This window comes from Calonectris borealis, chromosome W (assembly GCF_964195595.1).
Source record: "Calonectris borealis chromosome W, bCalBor7.hap1.2, whole genome shotgun sequence".
NCBI classification, from domain to species: Eukaryota; Metazoa; Chordata; class Aves; order Procellariiformes; family Procellariidae; genus Calonectris; species Calonectris borealis.
In genome coordinates, this window is record NC_134351.1 from 4,763,202 (window position 1) to 4,783,844 (window position 20,643).

General features: G+C 40.7%; 1 pseudogene; it reads right to left on the reverse strand.

Annotated features, from left to right (window-relative positions):
• Positions 1–761: 761 nt before the first annotated feature.
• LOC142074996 (elongation factor 2-like) lies at positions 762–19,952 on the reverse strand (annotated as a pseudogene).
• Between the last annotated feature and the right edge of the window lie 691 nt (positions 19,953–20,643).

The window sequence follows — 20,643 nt, forward strand, 5'->3', positions numbered from 1 at the left end:
CATGCTGCAAGCGCTAGCTCCTTTTTTTCCATCCATTCCTGTAAGAGTACCCATCCATTTGCTACATTGTTTTCTGGAAGTGAGCTAGCGGCTAAAATACTCTTTACAGAAAGGTTATACCTATACACCTGAGGACTATTAGCCTGAGCTGGCTTCTGATTTTCATACTTCCAGGTCAGATAAAGCTGTCCGAAACAATTGTGAGCCATGTAGGCAGGGCTTTGCTGCCTGATGCAGCCCAGCCCCAGGAGGTTCTGCACCTGTCCAGCAGCAAGAACTCGGGCGTTTCTGACATTAGTGGGGATTTTCTGTATCTGCCTTTAAATCTAGGTGCTGGTGCTAGAAAGCTTACCTGTAACTGCAAGCCTTTCACTATCAGCCTTCAGGAGCACAGAGGATTCAAGACTGGAAATGAAAGAATGCATCTTCTGGCTGAGAGGACAAAACCTGACAGTTCAACAAGAATTCCTGCAAGAGCAACAACGAAGGGAGCTGCGTCCTAGTTAAAAGACAATTGTGGATTAGGCAAACTGTAAAGAACACCATTAGAGTCCTAGGCAACTGTTTGGGTTTTTTAACGTGTATTTTTGACACAGGCATCAATGACCACAGACAAGACACAGGCAACAACAATCCCATAAGTCAAATTAGCACATCGTTTTTATTTCTTTTTTTAGTAGGTGATCATGCCATCATCACAACATGTTAACGCTGTGTGTGTATTCAATATGATGCTCTAAAAACTTCCCATTTCCTTCCTGGTTTTATGAGGAAATGGTATCAGGACAAAACTCGGCAGTGCATCACACAACATGAAACAGAAGTGATTATAACTTACCTAGGAAGTTACCCAGAGGTGGAATACCCTTCTTCAAGCCTTTGTGTTTCCACATTTCAGCTGCAACTTGCCAAGGACGAGAATTTGCATCGTAAGGATCTCCAGGCAAAATCTGCCAGTGATCAAAGACACACTGTGGAAAAGCCTGGCCACCAGTGTTAGATCTCAAGTTGGCGGTAAAACCTAGCGGGAAGGAAGAAATAAAAATTAAAAAGGGATGAGCCAGGTACAGGAAAAAATAAAACTGGTTTATTGTGAATTTCTGCATAGACAAAACCCTAAGAACACTCTTCCGGAACCCGGGTACGGTACTGTTAGGAAACTGCTACTTTGCAGGTAATTCTTTCCAGCAGGTAAAAATGAGGCCAACTCCAAAGACCAAAGATCTGCAGAAGTCTCTCCTGTGACCAAGTAAATTGGCAATAAAAAGGCAAACAAAATTCAATTTGGATAGATAGAGAAGTATATGCGGAAAATGATGTTTCATGTGTCTCAGGACCTGAACCAATCACTACCACTCACTCTGAGATCTTAGGGTTATGGTTAGTAGTACAGAAGTGTTAGTTCAGTGTTCAGAAGCAGTCAAAATGAGAAACCAAGTGCTAACACCTGTTAGGAAAGGAACAGAAAACAAAACAACATGTCCAGTGAAAGCCTGCACCTTTAGTATAAAGTTGTGCAGTTGTGGCTCCTTTATTGTAAAAGCAGTTACTGCAGAAAAGGTTCAGAGAAGGGGAATACAGATGACCAAAGCCCTGAACTGGCTTCCACGCAAAGCAACACGCTTAGCAGGTTAGGACTCTCCAGCAGGGAAAGAGCAGCAATGTAGTAAGAAAGATATAGAGGGCTAAAAATTAAGCGAGACGGACACAGTGGATGAAGATGAAAATGAGCTCGAGCTCATTTTGATACAAAGGAAGCATCCCCTGAAGCTATCAGGAGCCAGGTTCAAGAGATACAAAAGGAGGCAGTTCTTCATGCGTCTAGATGGGTGGAAGTCCTTGCCAGTGCTGTGGATGCTGACGTTTTACACTGAGTAACTTCATAAAGAAATCCATCGAGGGTTACTAAAGTCATCTAGAAACACTTCTGCCCCAGGAAGCCTCTGAAAGTGGTTATAAAAAAGCAAGTGGGGAAGTTCTACACCAGGTTACCTTGTTCTTTCTCTTCCTTAAGTGCTCACTTTCAGTCACTGTCATGAAAAAGATGCTGGGCTAACTCGACATTTAGTCTGACAGTACAGGAACTTTACATTTAACTGAAGATATATAGGTGTTTCCTTTGCCATTTCCTCGTCTTCATAGCAGTGTCATCCCCTTCTCCCAAGTATTCAGTCCCGTGAAGAGCTGCTGCCTGTGAACCGAGACTTTGCTACTGTAGAACCGCTGCTAACCACTAGTTCATAGGAATACTGATACTTCCCCACATCTTTAGAGCGCTCTTTTAGCAAGATTCAGCAGCAGCTTTGGCAAGGAACCAGAGAGGCAGTTTTGCAGAGTATGGATGTTAAGGTGCTATGTAAGTTGAGACCGAGAGCCCGGTGTAATACACATCCTACCAAGTCTAAGCTTACACTTCTTTTTGTTTTTCCCTGTTTGGAAAATGAGTCTCTTTATGAAACTGTTGTAAGTTCTATGGAAAGTTGGAGAAGGGAAAAAAACCCAAAATACTCAAAACCCAGCCACACAAACACCTGTAAATTGTGCTTTTAAGAAGTTAAATTGCCAGTTTAGACTTTAAAAGTTAAGCATCTCTTATTTCATCACTGATTATTTTAGCAGTTACCACACTAACATACTTCGGCAAAGAAGCCCTCCAAAATAACACATGGTATTTCTTAAAGTGTTACCGTGTGAGGAGTTCTAAACACGCCCCATAAAACTGGTAAACTTTCTGTCACGATGTCACAGGATACTCTTGAAGTGCATTTTTAAATGGGGAGGAGGGAAATGGGACGCACAAACAAACCAGATACCAGAGGAAGGGCTCTGTACCACACTGAGAAGTTGAAGTTTCAGGGGCAGCATAAGAAGGATCAGGTTATTATTTTAAAGGTAGTCTTAAGATTGGCAAGAGGGTGTAACGCCATTTAAGCTACTCAGGCTGGCACTCTGTCCTTCCTTTAAAGATTCAGATTTTCTAGCCTGCTGCTGCTGAAGACCAATTCTTTCTTCCAGGCTTGCTTCAAAGGAAGACCTTGATTTGAAATGATGGAGACCGAATCTGGTGTACACTGAAAAGTCTTAATGGACAGAAGCTGCCACATCTTTTTGGCACCCTCTGCTGGCACGAAAGCCCAAGGAGTAGGCTGCCAGGAAAAAAGGAGTCAACTATTTGTTCTGATGCAGAGGGACAACAGGAAGAAGCTGGGAGCTAACAATATGGGAATTCTTAAGTCTCTCTGATCCCGCAGAGGTCTTTCTTTAATTGCATGAGGGTAGCAAAAGAAGCATCATCTTACCAAATGACTCATTTATGGATAGATACGCCTTGACCACAAACATTGGAGTTCCTGCCATTTGGGATTCTTCAAAAACGTGTCCCCTTCTCCTGTTCAGCCCTCCATAGATCCCACCAACCACTTCTTCTGGGCACTACAAAAAAAAAAAAAAAAACAAACAAAAAAATCTATCAAGTTACGTAAAAGGAGGAGACCACCAGTTTTTAAAACACAGCCAGGCAGCATTAGACAATCCCTCTAGACAACTCTCCTGATGTTTTTCTCATGACGGCTCCTCAGTCAGAGAAATTTCTCTCACGTGTAACAAGTGGCTTCACTCTCACTTCCAAGACATCTTTCAGAAGCTCTGCCTGCCTTCTCTGCCTCACAGGACTGTCAAGTTTCCAATTACTGTATATGCTGACTGTACCGGATTGTAGTTTACATACACAAGGTGAGGCAAAAGTGCATATGCTCAGTGAATTACCTTCAGCAATCTTTGGGCACAAGAAAGCAGAGTCCTCTAGTGCTTTGTAAAAAATGCATTTACTACAGGATGCAAATTTTATACAAACAGGATCTCACCGTACCTTATCTTCTTTTACAACATGGCTGACAAGCTGATTAAAAAAATGTACTTAAAAAACCCCACATTTGCTTAGAAACATACCACTAAGGCTGCAAAACTCCCCTGCTTTGTCATGATAGGTCTCACAAGTCATCAAGGTGAAAAAATTCTCCATTTTGCTGTTTTGTCCTTACTTGCACTCATCTTCTTTAGCCCTCATGGCTAAGACATTTTTTAAGCAACTGAGCTGGTAGATTTCCTGCCCACCACCCAGCACTGTAGTCTGGAATTAATTTTTAAAGCAGGTTTTAAATCTTCCAATTGCTTTTAAGACACTAAAGACAAATTGGTACGTGAATAGCTGTACTTGGTGATAAGTAAATACTTTTAGCACGGAATATATTTTCCAGGCTGTTTCATGGAAGAATTTAATTTACCAAGAAAATCCAGTTATTCAAAGGACAGAAGTTAATGTTTAAACAGACCAAAAAAAGCTTATAAAAAAAAAAATCCTTGCTGCTCTTTCTGGTTATTTAGGATACCCATTGTTTGTTCTCCTGAATGTTTACAGTGACAGAAAGAAAGGAGGGGAAAAAGAAAAAACCTAAATCATAACTTCCCCAAAAATACTGGCAATTCATAAAGAACAGCACAATTCACCGCCCCACCTACATTTTGCTGTTTCCATTTAACCTTTTTCTAACTTTGGAATGAAAAACCTGTCCTCAAACAAAGTCTTTGCATCATTGATCTAAAGGACATAGAACAGAGCTATCATGGTTTCTTGGAAGAGAATGTGGAAACACGATTATAGATCCGTTGCATCTCTGTTGTTCACAGTGTTAGGTTTATAGTTGGACTCGATGATCTTAAGGGTTTTTTCCAACCTAAATGATTCTATGATCTCAAATATAATACCCTGTTGCGTACCTGTATTTCTACGAGATAGATGGGCTCCATAAGCCTGCGTTGTCCTGTCGGAGTAGAGGCATACAGAACCCTCCTCGCAGTGGGAATGATTTGCCCACCGCCATGGTGAATAGCATCAGCATGCAGAGTGACGTCATGGCTATCAAAACGAACACCTCTCATGTCCTCCTCACACAAGACACCCTGCAGTATTAAAAGGGGAAAAACAAAGGTGTGATACCACTCAGGAGTTTCTACGATACGAACCGTCGCTTAGCAGGATTCTGGCCTGATTTAAGTCACTCATGCCGATGCTGAAGAGTTATATTCGGACTAAGGCAGTGTACACTATACACACAGCAAAGTCCTTCTAGGACGGACTCAAATGCTCCTCTAGCTCCTTGAGAGCTCACACCTGGAACAAACATTAAAATACCCACAGACGACAATGTGTTCATTACATACGTTGAGTGACGTACGTTCTTCAGTGGAGAAAAATTCCAACTAGCCCACTACCCTGTTCTTACCAGTTATCGACAGTTTCTAAAGATTTCACATGAATAGAGCTCAGATACATTTCAGTAACACAAGATACATGTACAACGTACAGAGCTACACTTACCTCTTTCATAGCCCACTGGAAACCAGCAACAACACTGTCTTTGAGTTCATTTAGATACTGCACACCTTTCGTGACGCCAGCTAAGATGTTTGGACAGGTACCATCAGGTCCAAAGCACCAAATCTTACGAGCCTCAGACACGTCCCACTTGTATTTCTCTGCCAGGAAACGCGCACGCTGTTTCAGTTCTTGACGGGAACTGACTTCCCCTTTCTCTACGTCCTCTGCCAGGCCATCAGGAAAGGGTTGAGCCTTCATATAGAGCCTGTTGTGTTTGTTGGGAGATTTGGGTAAGCACACTTGGCTTGACTCTTCACCAACTGTCTCACAATAAGATACAACTGGGTCTGATTTCTGTCAAATAGATCAAACACAAAAAATTCCCAAGTACAAAGCTGATCATTTCCCCACACCGATAATTCAATAAACTGCGACTTCTCCTCCTAAGGCAGTGTGTTAATGTCACTCAGTCATCCAGGCATGCTCTGCTAGCTTCATCAAGAGAAACAACAACATTTTCAGTAGCGCATCTACGGTTACCATCGTTGTTCAAGTTAGTTTTCCTGTTCACAGGATTTTCTTCACATCTCTGTCTTAATTCTAAGCTCTTTCTAATGAACTAATAAAGAATTCCTTTTATTACTTAATTGGTTCGTCTCCTGAAAAGTTTCAAATTGCTTTAAGGAAGTTGCTCTAAGGAAACCAACAACAGCAGATTAAAATGATATTTTCAAAGGTTAATATTTAGTCATATTCCATATACAGCAGTCCGCAAAAAGTCTTGAATACCTTAACTGGAATACAAGCACGATCTTCTTCCAGATCTTTAAGGTGAATTTCTAGATGCATCATTCCAGCAATGATGTGTTCACCAGACTCTTCAATGGGACACTAGAAGAGGAAATAGCAGGGAGTAAACATTTTAAGCATTTATTAGTATTAACAGAAACACACACAGACTAAATCAGAAAAATGTCAGATCCCAAAACTGCTCAAGTCCAAGTAGTCAAAAATTTATCATCTCTATATTGTTTCCAGGAGTGCTCCAGAATGAATCTCCTCAGCAACAAAATTGGATACTCTCACATGAAACATAGTTCCTGTCCTACTGAGGTATTTGAGCATTAAAAAAAGTGTAAGGAAAAGCACTGCTCAAAAACCCAACACGAATTGCTGCAGAGTTCATGTTTTTCCTCAGGATCTTCCTATTCAAATGCTGACTGAACTTATCCCTATTTATCTTGTGTTAGCTCATATAATCACAACTGAAAACTGTTTTGAGCCTGCGGCCATGCCATTAGATCACATAAAGAGCTCTCTGTGAATAAAGTCAAATGCTTTGGGTATTGCACTGCAAACCAGTAGCTCTAAAGCTAAAACTTACAGCTAACACTCACCTGAACCATAGGATCAGACTTGGCCAGATGCTTTAGACCTTCAACTAGTTTTGGTAGATCAGCAGGGGTTTCTGCTTGAACAGCAACACATACAACTGGACTAACACTAAATTTCATCACTCTCATGTTGTGGGCAAGTTCAAAGGTGTTAATGGTACCTGTCTTCACCAAAAACTGGTAAACACCAACTAGACCAACAATGTTGCCACAAGGTACAGCCTCAATGGGCTCAACGTAACAACCCATCATCAAAATGGTTCTACAAAGACAAAGGATGAGCAACAATCCTTGAATACTTGTTTTATCCCCAGTATTTCCAAAAAGCTCAGCCTTTTCACACAAAGGAAAATTGCCTATTATTTGCCTATAATCCCCTGGATTACTGATTTTATTAAATAGGAAAAGATGACTCTTCTAAAGAAATACAATCTTCATTTCATTAGGATTCCAAAAACTAAAAGCAAGCATTTTTTTTTGCATGCATTGCTATTCAAAAGAAATATACTATTTCTGTCTACCTTTGAACGGGTTTTAGGTAAAGATCTTCTTTTTTGCCAGGTGTGTAGTTTGGTCCCATGATTCAAACTTTCTGTCCAGTAGAAATAATACCAGAGAAGACTCACCCAAAGGCATAGAAATGCCCCTTATCAGATGTGGGGACCATTTTGGAAATATACATCATCAGAGGGTCTTTGGGATCACAGTTTTTGACACCTGCAATAAAATACGTATCCACATCAGACACATTTTCTGTGCGACTTCAAAACTTAGAACTATATAAATCTGATTCCCAAAATTCAGTGAACCTTATCAACAGCTCCTCTCTTTTTTAGTTAGTAAAGGACAAATGTGTGCAGACAGATGAATTATAGCTCTGGTAGCCATCAAAGATTCTTTGTTAAGGTAACGAATCATCACCACTGTTGTTTCTTTCAGTACTGAGACCTCTGTTAGTATTTATTCCCTGCTTGACTGAGCTTTTCTCTTCTGGTAGCAGGTTCCACGATATCACTAAGTCTCTACTAATATGACCTAGTCCCAGAAAAAGTTTTGAATAGGGGGATTTAAAGATCCCCCATAATCCATTAGAATCCAGAAGACAAAATACAGCGCTAGAAGTTTGCGTCCTCAGTGATCGCAAACTGGATGGTATGGTCAGAAGCAGGACCTGTCCTGTTCTGGTTTTGCGAGAAAGAATTAACAGTTTATTAGAGGATTAAACACATGTGCCATCACAGATAAGCTTCTCTTCTGCCAATACTGGATTTGAAAATTACTTGAAACATGATTTATTTATTTCAACATTTGTGGATTTCTGAGGGAAGTGACAAATCCACACAAATCCAAAAAATGCAGATCCTCTTGAAAATATTCAAGTTGATGATCATAATACAGATGATCATATTACAGAGGAATTCTTCAAAACTTAACTCCTTCCTATCAATGTCAGACCAACAGCCCTGTATCAGATTCAGCTATTTGCTCTTTATTTAGTCATGATCTTTAGACAATTGGGAGGTCGTTCCATTTTTTACCAGATTTTCGTCCTCCACCTTTAAGGTTGAGAGTGAATCAGAGAACAGTAACAACATGTCAGCCAACAAGGGACATGTTTGAAGTGTTTGAAAGTAAAGTATCTTGGGATTCTGACTGTGACTGAGGAGAAATTACAGGATTCACTAGGAGACCATAACCAAAGCTGCAGAGAGAATGAGGGTAATGAACTTGCTGCTCCATCCATCTCTTACAGCATATCCAAAGGCTGGTACATACCATATTCCTGCTCATCTCAACCACAGGTTCTCTGAATCTAAAATAAACACAATGTGGTTTCACATGCATCAGCATCCAGCATATAAGGACATAAAGCAAGTTTTATGTGTAGCACCCCAAGGCTTTTCCTTTGCTTTCTTACTTTTTGTAATACCCTGCTCAACAGAGTCCCAAATTAGTAATTACCATTATAACACAGAAACTTAACCCAGATCCATTTTAGGCAGTTTTACTCATCTGTGCACTATGGGTGATGTATTTTAGACAGCCCCTCATGAAGTGGGATTTTTTTTTTTACCCATAGCAGCTTCATCATCAGGTGGCCCCTCATAAAGAAGTTCACAGCAGTATTTTTGTGCTGTTACAGGGGAAGGTAGGTGAATAGTGATCATCTGAAGTAAAGCATCTCCAGCAGGCAGCCAGCAGTGCATCACAGCCTAGGGACCCAAAATTCACATTGTAATTAAAACTTGTTTCAACAAACATAATAACTGACCCCCAAATAAACCTTTAGGATAGCATGTAGAAGGCTACACCTGGGGATGCAATGTAAAAAGTCATGACAGCCATTTAACATTTCCCTATGACTACTTAAATCTTGTTAAAGGCTATGAGTAAAATACTTATCTAGAACAAGCAATTTGAACATAACTGCATGTTTGAATTACTGAAAACCAGCACTCCTTGCATTCTTTTTTTCTTTGGCCTAGTGACTTACATTTCAACAGAAAGGTTAGGATCCTTGGATTATATTAAGCTCCTGAAATAAAACACGAATGTCCTTCTTCTCTGCTGACCACAGATTACAATAGCAGAAAGAAAAAGGTCCATGAATAGTCATATTTTATGGCTGTATCTTCCATATATGGAAGATAAAAATAAAACCAAATGTTTCATTAAATCTCTGGCCATTTGCCACAGTGATGTAGCTGGATTTCCCTTCTCCCGTGATTATTTAAAGAAGTTTCCACATGTATCCCCTGGGCCCCCTTTTCATGTGGGTTTTAACATACCTGAGGAGAACACGAGTTAACACAGGAACAGGACAGTTTCTTAAAGTCTCTGCTCTTAACATTCAATGCTGCATAGAAAGCGATCACGTGCTTTCAGACACTACTCTTCAAAAGGTGGACCGGAATTCAGCAGTGTTCTTGAATATATTGGAATTTGTGAGAGCCAACCAGAAACCATATTTCTGATTACACAGCCACAGCATACATGTGCAGCAACAGACACCTCGTATTAGCATTGCATGTACACCTTGAGAAGAGGGAGGGAGGCAGTATTGGTGGTTTTTTTCATGTATGAAAGACAAATTTTCTCCCTTTTCTTAAATCAAAACAGGTATTTCTTTTATATGCTGCAACACACTTAAGTCCTATTATGCCTCTAGCAAACTCAGTGCAATACATTACCAAGCACCTTATTTCAAATGATGGCATTCCCGACGCACAAATTAACCACCAACCAGATTATAAAAAGACAATTAATGTAAGTTTCTGTGGATTTTAGAAAGACCTAGAAGACCGTTCTCATTATACAGCTCAAGGGTAAGAAATGCTACCACGCTCGCAATTCTAATGAAGTAGAAAGGCCAAGTTACCTTAAGAAGGGGTTTTCCCTCTTTATCTCGATCTTCGATGTCTAGCTTGATAACAAGTTTCTCTATCAGTTTGGCTGTCTCTTCCTTCTTAACATTCATAATGGCATCAAAGATCTGAAACAAGTTTATAGCCACCGGAGTAAGTAATATAACAGAGACAGATTTTGCTTACCATTTATCTTAAACATGTTGTACATCTGAAAACCCTCTGGTTTCTCTGTCCTGGGCTTTTGTTTGAGAAACTATTTGCAAGGATCATACAGGTCAAATTATATCAAATGTTTCTAATTCCAAAGGAAATTCCAAATTCCTATCAGAAGAGGTTCACACACAAGACACACAAATCTTTAATCTAACGACATGCAAAATATATTATTTCAGTGATCAGACCATTCAGATTTCCTGCCTTCTACTTCTGTCCCACATTTAGCACATCGTTCTTATACTGCAGAATTTTTCTAGTCTCTACAGAACGTATGGACCTACTTTATAAGAGGGATGGCCTTCCCAAGAGCCAATCTGCTAAACTAAAAAAAAATCTCCCCTTACGCCCTTGCAATCAAATCAAGACAAAATATTGCTTTACCTTACAGGATCCAGAGCTAGCTGGCAAAATGTCCTTGGCAACTTCTTTCCATCTGGGCTAGTGGCTGATTTGCTGAATTTTCCAGTTGCTGGATCAAATTATCTAAAGATGTTTATTTTTTACTCATCCAGTTTGAACTTGAGGAGTATCCACTTTTCCTGCAAATTTTTGCTTAGTTATTTTTAAAAGAAAACTTTGTAACATTTAAGCAGAGATTAAAATAGCAGAACAGTGGCTAATCCTTACTTGAATGTAGCAATAACTGTTAGATGTTTGAAGAGGCAAAGGATGGCTTTTTGTTTGTTTAGGTTTTTAAGGGTTTTTATTACACTTAAAAACATTGACTTCAACGTGCATTTTTAGGCTTTTACAGGGAACTATGCACTGTAAGCAAACCTGTTGCCAACAATTCTTTTACTCTACCCTGTTGTCTATAATTGTCTTTTGAAGCCTTGTTAAAGTCATTTAAATACCATACAAGACAAATCTTGGAGTACCCTATGAGCTAAGTGGGTCAAGGTAGGTTAATTTATTATAAGGCATCAAAAGACAAGCAAATATATTGAGCTTTCACACATGTATAAAGCATTCAGTTAACAGTAAGTTGCGTACACATCTAATAGGAAATTAACGCCATTGTTTATGAGATACAGTTCAAGGTTCATTAAATTCACAGAAATACTCATTGGTATCAAACGACCGGATTTGGTCCATAATTTTGCGTTGTGTATTAATTTTATCTATGCAGTTCAATAAAAGCATTTATGTTCTGAGGTTCTGAGAGTGAATCTTCTCTCTGCTCTTATGGAACAGATTATCAGAACTCACCACAGAAGGCACATACAGTTTATCTGCATTACAAGCAATTGCCTTTCTCAGATACATAAATATTTTTGTTGTAAGAGTTACAAACCTGTGCCTCTAACTAGCTTTCTAAGCTGCCTATGAAAGGTTAGCTTCACAGAAGCACAAACTCAACATGCACTGGTATGCATCACTGATATCCTTAGAGTGTCACTGTGGTGTATCTACATTAATTCCGTCCATACTATGTTACTTACTTATCACCTCAGAATTTTTTCATCATATTTTCCACTTTCTTTGAACGCTCAGCTGGAGGGAGTTGTGCTTTTTCACCTTTGGCAGCAAATTTGGTTACGTACATCTCAGCAAACTGCTTCAGAGTAAATGCCCAGCCATGCAGACCGAAGCCAAACCCAACAGTATCGATAACTGGATCAATCTTTAAAAGGGGAAAAAAAAGTGAATGTGTTTCACAAAACACTGATTTGAAATGTATCAATTGCTTTCAATAATCGGTAGGATCAGTAAAGGTGCCAAATATTTTCTGAAACATAGAACAAGGAAATATTTCCCCTAAAATGGGTCTATTAAATATTACTTTGAAGCAAGAACCTTATTTTGTCCCAACAGTGAAAATATTTATAGTAAAGGCTAAAATAAAAACTTCAGAAATATATTTGTAAAGTGCTAAGTAGGATTTGGAGGATTATGACTTTGTAAAGGATATTAACTGAATTGTTAGTGAACTTTCTCTGGAAATTAAAAGACAGGTGGCTCATTACTGCCACACAGACAAAACTGGTCTGACGTACGAATAGCTGAGATTCATGGAATGTAAGAATCAGAATACAATCCTAGCCAAGAGTCCTTTGTTCCAGTAACTAAATTAAGCTGCAGTCAATTTTAGCCATAAAACAAACTAATACAGGATGATCACATCTAAACAAAGGGAACCACGTCTGAAAACTCTGGTGAGAAGGTCTGTCTTGCAGCTATTTAGTGGAAAAAATATCTGAAGCAGCCCGATTCTGACAATTCCTTACTCTAACAGATGGACGACCAGAGAAGACTTGCAGTTGACTTTGTTTTTTTATTTTACAGTTCTCAGCTGCAATATAGGAAATACTATTTGTCTTTCTAGTTTCAAACCATCCTTCCAGAGATATCCAGCATATTATGATATAATTACTGGTAGAATAACATCCTCAGATCAGAAAAGAGCAAATTAAATGTCTTATCAGTCAGGAATAGCAGAAAGGCCACGTTTCTTGCCATGTAAGCGACATAAGCAGCAAAGTCAGGCACAGAAAGCTAATCTTCTGGCTTCTGGCCCTTTGCCTTAAATTTCAAACCATAGCTTCTCTTCAGCAGTTTGCCCCAGGCAAATGTCTGACATTTGATGTTTGAATGACACTGAGCAACTGGCTTGAGCTTACATATTTTGTTAGTGAGAAAGCATCACTAGAGGATGATCTACTTTGTGAATTCTCTCCTCTCTCCCAGCTGGTTTTGCTCCCCAGTTGGTTGGTCTGAAATAATATGCCCAAAAGTATGAAACAATGGGGGTGGAAGGGGACTGAAGAACAGCTCCTTCAGGTTGGCCAGAGATCTGAACTGCCATAAATGTATGTAATTGTTTCATATCAAGGCTGGTATTCTCCAAAATAGGATTTCAACCACAGCAAAGGTTTAATGTTTTCTTTACCATAGTATTACCCATTGGTCCTGTTTCACTTTCTCCGTAGGTGGAAATGATGACACTGACATCTTCTACAATACGCTGAAATGTCTGGTAAAGTTCCTCAGGCTCCAGCTGCAATTCCAGCAAAGCACGATCCATTTTGTTCATCACCAGAACTGGTTTGATACATTCTGCAATAGCCTGCCACAGAACAGTCTCTGTCTGTACACAAACCCCTTAAAAAAAAAATAAGGACAATTAAAACATGCATTATATATATGGGCAAGATCTCTAATCTACTTTGTACAGTGGTAACTGGGAAATTCAAGCTGGATATTTGGTGGTAGTCTCAGTGCTCCCTGAAACAGTCATTACTCAGTTGCACGTATCGCTCCATTTTCTAACTGAAGGAGGAGAATGACAGGCAGCTCCACTCCCTAGGGTTTTACTGAAGGATTGACTTTATTTCCTCGGTTACTCTACATTCAACCCACAAGCTGGATATGAAGTGGATATAATCCTCTAAGATAGAGGAAAGGCCATGGGCTAAGACTGAAAATCAGAATTCATACCATTAGAAGTTAAACTTTCAGAGAAAGAAACTTCTTCCATCACTCATGATTTTTTTTTCTTAAGAGGAAGAAAATAAAATACACTGAGGTCTTTCTAATTAGAAGAGCATGCTTACCTGAAACACAGTCAACCACAACAGGGCACCATCAGTGACACAGAGAGCTGCTGTAACTTCAGAGAAGAAATCAACATGTCTGGGGGAGTCAATTAAGTTAATAAGAAAACCTGAACCATCCCTACACTGTTTGATGAAGGCCAAGTCGTTGTCTGAGAGTTCATAATACATAGAAATTGCCCTGTAAGAGAAGACAATTCATTTTAATAATGTTTCATAATTTGCAGATTTTAAAATTTGCATTGGTCAGGCAACTACACCTGCTCTATTACAGTGCCAATATTTTTTGATGTACTTAAAGGAAAAACCACAAGACGACTTCAATATTTCAATTTCTAAAGTTCTTAGGATCTATAATTCTGCTTTGGGTGTAATTAATTTTTATTCTTATTCAAAATCAACATCTCAAGATAGTAGTCACAGCTTAATATCACTGTCAGACACTCTACAATCATGCTCCAAATCACTTTACAACTTGTTAACATTGCCGTTGCAGACATCAAAAACAGAGGTAATAATAACAAGACACAGCCCACCATAGTGGCTTGGAGGAACAGGGTATTAGTCTGTAAGCAATCCAATAAAAATGAAGGTTACTGCTAAGAATCTTTCTGAAAGCATCTTTCTCCATAGTGAGAAGCAGGTAAGAATGGTCGCTAGATATCACTTAAAAGCTTTACTCCAATATTGCCCAGATTGCACTCTGAAGACTGTGAACTTCTGTTCTGTAATGCACAGCTTGATTCACACGCCAACTTAAAAAAGATCTGACAAGATGCAAGGCTTTGAGCACACCATTTTTCTGTTTTCAGACTAAAAAGAAAGAAAAAAAAAAAGAAAGATACAAACAAATTCTTACGTAGACTTGATTGTGATACATCTTTCTTGCTCATCTTTCCGTGTGTCTGTGAATCGCGTTTCTCCTGCTCTGGCTGAAGTGATGATGCCCACTTTACACACCAAGGAGTCTGTCAAGGTTGATTTGCCATGATCAACATGAGCAATCACAGACATATTCCTAATATTGGACTTCTTGTCCGTGATTGTTCGGATCTGGTCCACTGTGAAATTCACCTGGACAGGGGAGAAAAAGAAAGAAAACCAGCTATTGCTTCTTTTTAAAGTATACAAACGTCTATGCGAAATTTTAAACTTTTGCTATTTTTTATTAAATTCACAGTCTAAAGAAGAAATGAAGCTGTTCATACTTTTAAGCTTAGTGTTACAAATAGTCGTTCACATTTTTGGCATGTTTTCTTAAGCACAAAGAGTGGAGGCATAACTTAAAATACGGCTCAGATTTCGTATCACAAAATGTCAACTGTCACAAAAATGAAGAATCCACCTGCAGAGACAGAACAGCTCATCCCTGCCAAATGTTACAGGAGTGCACACAACTGCAAGCTGCAGCTCTCATCAGAGCTTCCGCGCACATCCTTCTCCTTCTCCTCCCACCACTGCCCCTCGCTTTGCCAGATCTTCCTCGCACACCTGCTCTCCACCTCCCAGGGCTTTTCAGGTGAGCCACTCTTCCTGGTTGCAAGAAGAGGCCGGGTCTTCTCCTTTTGTAGCCAATATACCAGCTCTAGAAACTGGTGGTCTAGTTTTCAGAGCCCCTCTCACAAATGATATCCCAGAAAGAAATTTTTCTTATTTCCACAATTCTTCTCTCTCTTGCTAAGAACAGTTCCCCTCCTTCAATTTGCAGAAAAAAACCTTGACCCTCAGAAGCCCTGGTAATTATCTGTTAAACACATGACAACTTAGCAAAGGAAGATGAGATCTTACTAATCTCGGCCTGTCTCATTCTGTAATGAGAGTCACCTGTAGGTCACAGGACTGCAGTTAACGTGGTTATTCTTGCAAATCCCTTTAATGCATGAAGTGCTTCATAGGGACATGGAGAAAGACAGAATTGGGAGGAAAAAATGATGCGGAATATTAAACAAACACAAAAATCACATACCACATCAGTAGTTTATACTAGTTGCTCAAGTGAAGAAAAATATACCATAAGAAACACTTAAATAGGTTCCTCATCTGTGTTTGAGTTGCAAATGACACACAAATAATGAAACATGCATTTCTATTGCTACACCAACAAAGGTTTCTAACACAGTCTGGGTCTTAATGAGTGCATCTGAACACAGGGAACCTGTATTCTTGCAAGGATAAGATAATAATTAAAAAAAAACCAACCCAGCCCAGCTCAAAATATAATTATATGTAGGAGATAAAACAGGGGGTTTTTTTAGATGAACAGATACACTTCTGATATATATCTTATTCTGCATATTCTCATACTAACTTTGGAACTTCAGTTCAACTTTTTCATTATACATCTTCTCAAGAAAATGGTTCTTACTAAAAAAGGAATACTTCTAATTAAAATAGCCAGGTTCTTTTTAGAGATGAGAAATCTCCAAACTAAGCAGCAGCCTGGCCTCTTCCCCCCAAAATGTATTATTTCCTCCCTCTCCCCTACATTTATAGTTTCTTTCCTACCTCTAAGTCTGCAATGGAGAAAACAACCAACCCATCCCCTTTTTTTTCTGCTAAAGAAAATTTAGTACACACAAGAAAATTTTTAGAGTATGCTTACGGTTTTGTCAGTGATCCACCTCAAATGAAGGCACTTCATTTCTGAATTTGTTCTGTTAGGTTATTCTTCAGTTTAATAAAAACCAATGATATTTCTTTTCTAGAATGTTCTAGGGTGTCCTAGCATCCAGAGTCTCACTCACAGCAAAATTTACATACTTCTGAGACCTTGAAATATTTGTTTCTTCTCTTTCCTTTCCACGTAGAGAAAACAGCACCATTACTTGTCTTTGCTAATTTTATCATTTTCCCTGTTTTAAAATTGTGCTGTGCCAAAAAGAAAAAATCAGTACTCATAGCGAGAATTAAGTATAGTGCTAGAGCTGTGCTATATGCACTTACTTCATAATGTAAATAAATACTTAAGTGTTGAAACGTATACCTACACGCTCTTTGTATTTGCTAATTATACACTTTCTTAATGGAACAAGCACAGATACCACATTTTGAACTGAAACCTGTATTTTTTCCATTGTCTCCAAGTTTCCAATATATTTATATACACAGGCTACATTGTAGTTTTCTTTTGGGGCAAAGAATTTTATTTCTTCCCCATATTTTAAGCATACAGGCCTCCTACACATGTCCATTTACGTTAATTCTAAATGTAAACTTCATGCACGTGTTCCTCCGACAGGACTGGATGTTCTCCTATGGACTGTTGAAGCTATTCATATAATCTGAGAAAGGATGGTATTGGAGTTGTAAAAACCTTGATTTGTGCCTAAAAACAATGGAGCCTTACTCTCCAGTAATTGGAGATAATTATGTCCCACTGTCACCAAAGTAGAATGAAAACAGATACACGGAGAGAACATTATAAAAGACATGGATGTAAAATGTTATTTTCATAGATTTAGTGTTTCAAGAAGTCATTAATATATTATTATCACTTTGTGGTGGAACTGGAGCAACTTGGGTTTGAGATGGAAAAGAATCACCAAGTCATGGCAAAGGAGAGCCAAGAAGCACAATGAGAGAAGAGCAGGGTCAGACAGCACTTGGGTGGGAGGTGGGGGGTAAGGCAAAGACAAGGGGAATCTACAGCCACGTTTAAGGGATTAGGCGGACTGTGGGACCCAAAGCTCTACAATATTATACCTCAAAAGAAGTCATCACAGTCAAGGAGGTGAAGAGGCAGGCCTCCGTAAGTGACCTCAAAGTTTCTGCTGACAAGTCTCATAGCAAGCCAATGCCAACAACATGAACATATTTTTATTTCAAACTTCCCATCCTTTTGCTCAATTACAAGACTGCATCCCTTCCCAGAAACTGAAGGTCTGGTGTCTTAGGTATTACTGCATTAGTACTTTTTGTCAGGCCTACAACAATATAATACACCTGGGCATGAAGCTTTCAGCCTGCAGGAAATCAATACGGAGAGCCAAGTTTAGGTAAGTGGCACTCCTTTATTATTGTTTGGTTCATCCCTTGGCCTAAATGAGTATTTTCAAGAGCTTAACACTGCTAGCTCACTTTTAATTCACTTTGTTATATCATAGCAGCTGTTCTTGTTAATATAACTGGGTAAACCATTCTTAAGTTTCTGCTAATTAGCTTGTTAATAAAATATAGTATATTAGAAAAGATAAAGAGCTCAATTCAAGCATTAATATTAATGTCTTACCAGGCCTTCTGGCAGGAACTTCAGGATTATGTATTAATAAATGCTATCCACTTCCAAACGTTTTATTTACCACTTCATTTACACAAATGCCAAAACAGAGTTTACCGTATGTCTTCTTTAAAAGAGAGAGGCACTGGCATCACAATTTTTTTTTTCATAAATACAACTGAAAACACAAAGCCAGATTAAAAATTAATAGCAATTTTAATTTTAAATGTTTTTCATTAAAGAGCTGTTACAGAGTTTCTGTTCTGCTGTGATAGACAGCAACCGGATCAAAGTTATCTTGCTATGAAATGCTTGCTGCAGAGGGGTTAAGGTCTTCCGTATGCAACAGCAAGCAAAAAATGAAGGAGAGGAAAGCAGTATTGGTAGAAGTGAGAAACATCACCGCTTTATTACAAACAGAACATCACTTTTGCCAAAACCCTCAAGTTTCATGGCCACTACAGCCAGACAATGACCTTGCTCCTTTTAACTACTGCATTACACCATCTGGGTAGCTCATACTGCAGTGTTGCTTTTCTGGCTATCAGTAATGCCTCCAGAGTAGACTGCCTTCCTCTTCTGCAGGGCATCTCTTTCTCTTAAAGATGTTCAAATTCTTATTGTAACGAACCATTACATAGCTTCAATTCAGAAATACATATTCTAAAAACAAAGAAAAATGAAAACACTTATTGAAGCTGACATAAGTAACTAGAATGTCCATGTCAGTAAACAATAATACTTATACAATGAAAGATTACAAAAATTGAAAAAAAAAATAAAGGAAAGGGTTCTGATAGCATTAATCATCAAGAAATGCAAAGATATACAAGCATCTGTTTATCACAGAAACAGGCTGGTAAATTCCGATTCACTAGAATAAAAAGACACTCAAAACAGGTGAAACGCATTACCACAACTGCAATGATTTAAAATAATGGGGCAGGCTTGCTAAGGGGAAAAATAAGTTAAAACTAAACCAAACCAACACAACCCATCCTGCAGTGTTTCTAAAGATGGATTTCCCTGAGAAAATGCTGCTGATCTGATTCAGGTCAGACCATCCTTCCTCAAGATTAGTGCAGTGCAGCCCTGTAAAATACATATATTCAGACATACGTACAGCCTTTTCTAAGCCTCATTAGAAGCAATGCTTTTATCTCCTATCCTTATAAACACTGATGATCAGGATTTAACCCCAAAGCTTACACTTGAATTCACTACACATGTTGGTGAGCGAAACGTACAGAAACGTTCAAATCTGTGACCTACACTGACAAGGTGCGCTCCCCATACCTGCAAAAGGAGGAGAAAGAGAAAAGCAGTGGCACCCTCCCTACCCGTGCACCTGGCACCCTTCTAATAAAAGAGCATGGAGGGGACAAAAACAAATAAATAAGCTCAGTGGTGCCCGAGTCCCAGAGCCGGGCAGAAAGGGACGTAGCCAGGACCGTCCCAGCGCTACCGGGCACCGCCGCCTCCCCGGACTCCTGTCAGCACCAGGAAGGCGGGAACCACCTCCCCCCTCCTCAGTCAGCCCCCAGGGCTGAAAGAGAATAAGGAGAAACTCCTGAAAAGTATCGCGCTCCGGCGAGGGCCAGCTGGGCTGCTCCGACCCACCACCCCTTACCCCACGCTGACAGGCAGCGCTGTGACAGGCACGGCGAGAAAGATGGCCGCCGCGCCCCGCGTCCCCGGCAGCTGCCCCCTGTTGAGGCGCAGGCAGAGCCCGGCTGCCTCAGAGCACCGCTGTGGGTCGGTGGTTTGGCCGCTCCCCGGGCAGCACCGTGCCTGGCCTGCCCTCCGCCCCGCGGGAGCACTCACCATCGTGGCGGATGGCTCCGGATCCCACCTGCCGCCGCCGCCGCCTCAGCCGGGCTGCGGCAGGCGGGAACGAGCCGAGATCAGCTGTTGCCGGGCTCGAGCATCCCCCCCCCGCTCCTCCCGCCGACCGCTCCTCAGCTCGGCTGACGCCCGTGGTGAGCTGAGGGGCGGACGGCCTCCTTTCACGGTGGCGGGGCCGGGGGCGGGGGGGTCCCTGCCCCACTTGGCCGCCGCCTGCTCCCGCTGCGACCCTTCCCCGGAGGTGAGCTGCCCGCTCCCGCTGTAAGCCTCCCAACGGTGGCCAGGGCCGCCATGACCCCCAGCCATCGCCCGGCCCCCAGGGGTCTCCCGCGTCCCTCAGAGGGGCGGTGGCGGCGGCGGCGTCCGGGATACCGTGAGGGGACGGGAGCCCCTGGAGGGCGCGGGGAGGCGGTGGCAGGCTGGGCGCGGGCACCGCCGCCACCAAGGGGCTTACGGTGTCCCTGTGTTCGTTAATTCTCCCGCGATAGCCCCGTGGCTGTGAAGTCCAGGTTACTGCGTGCTGTGTGGAGATGGAAGAGAGTCCCGACTCCGGCCATCACGCTAATTCTCCGTCGCTCGTTCAGGTTCTGTCAGCTCTGAGGGAAACGTGAGGCGGAGTCCCGTCCCTTCCCCTCAGCGAGACCTGCGGGGGGATGCCGAGGGGTTTTACTGC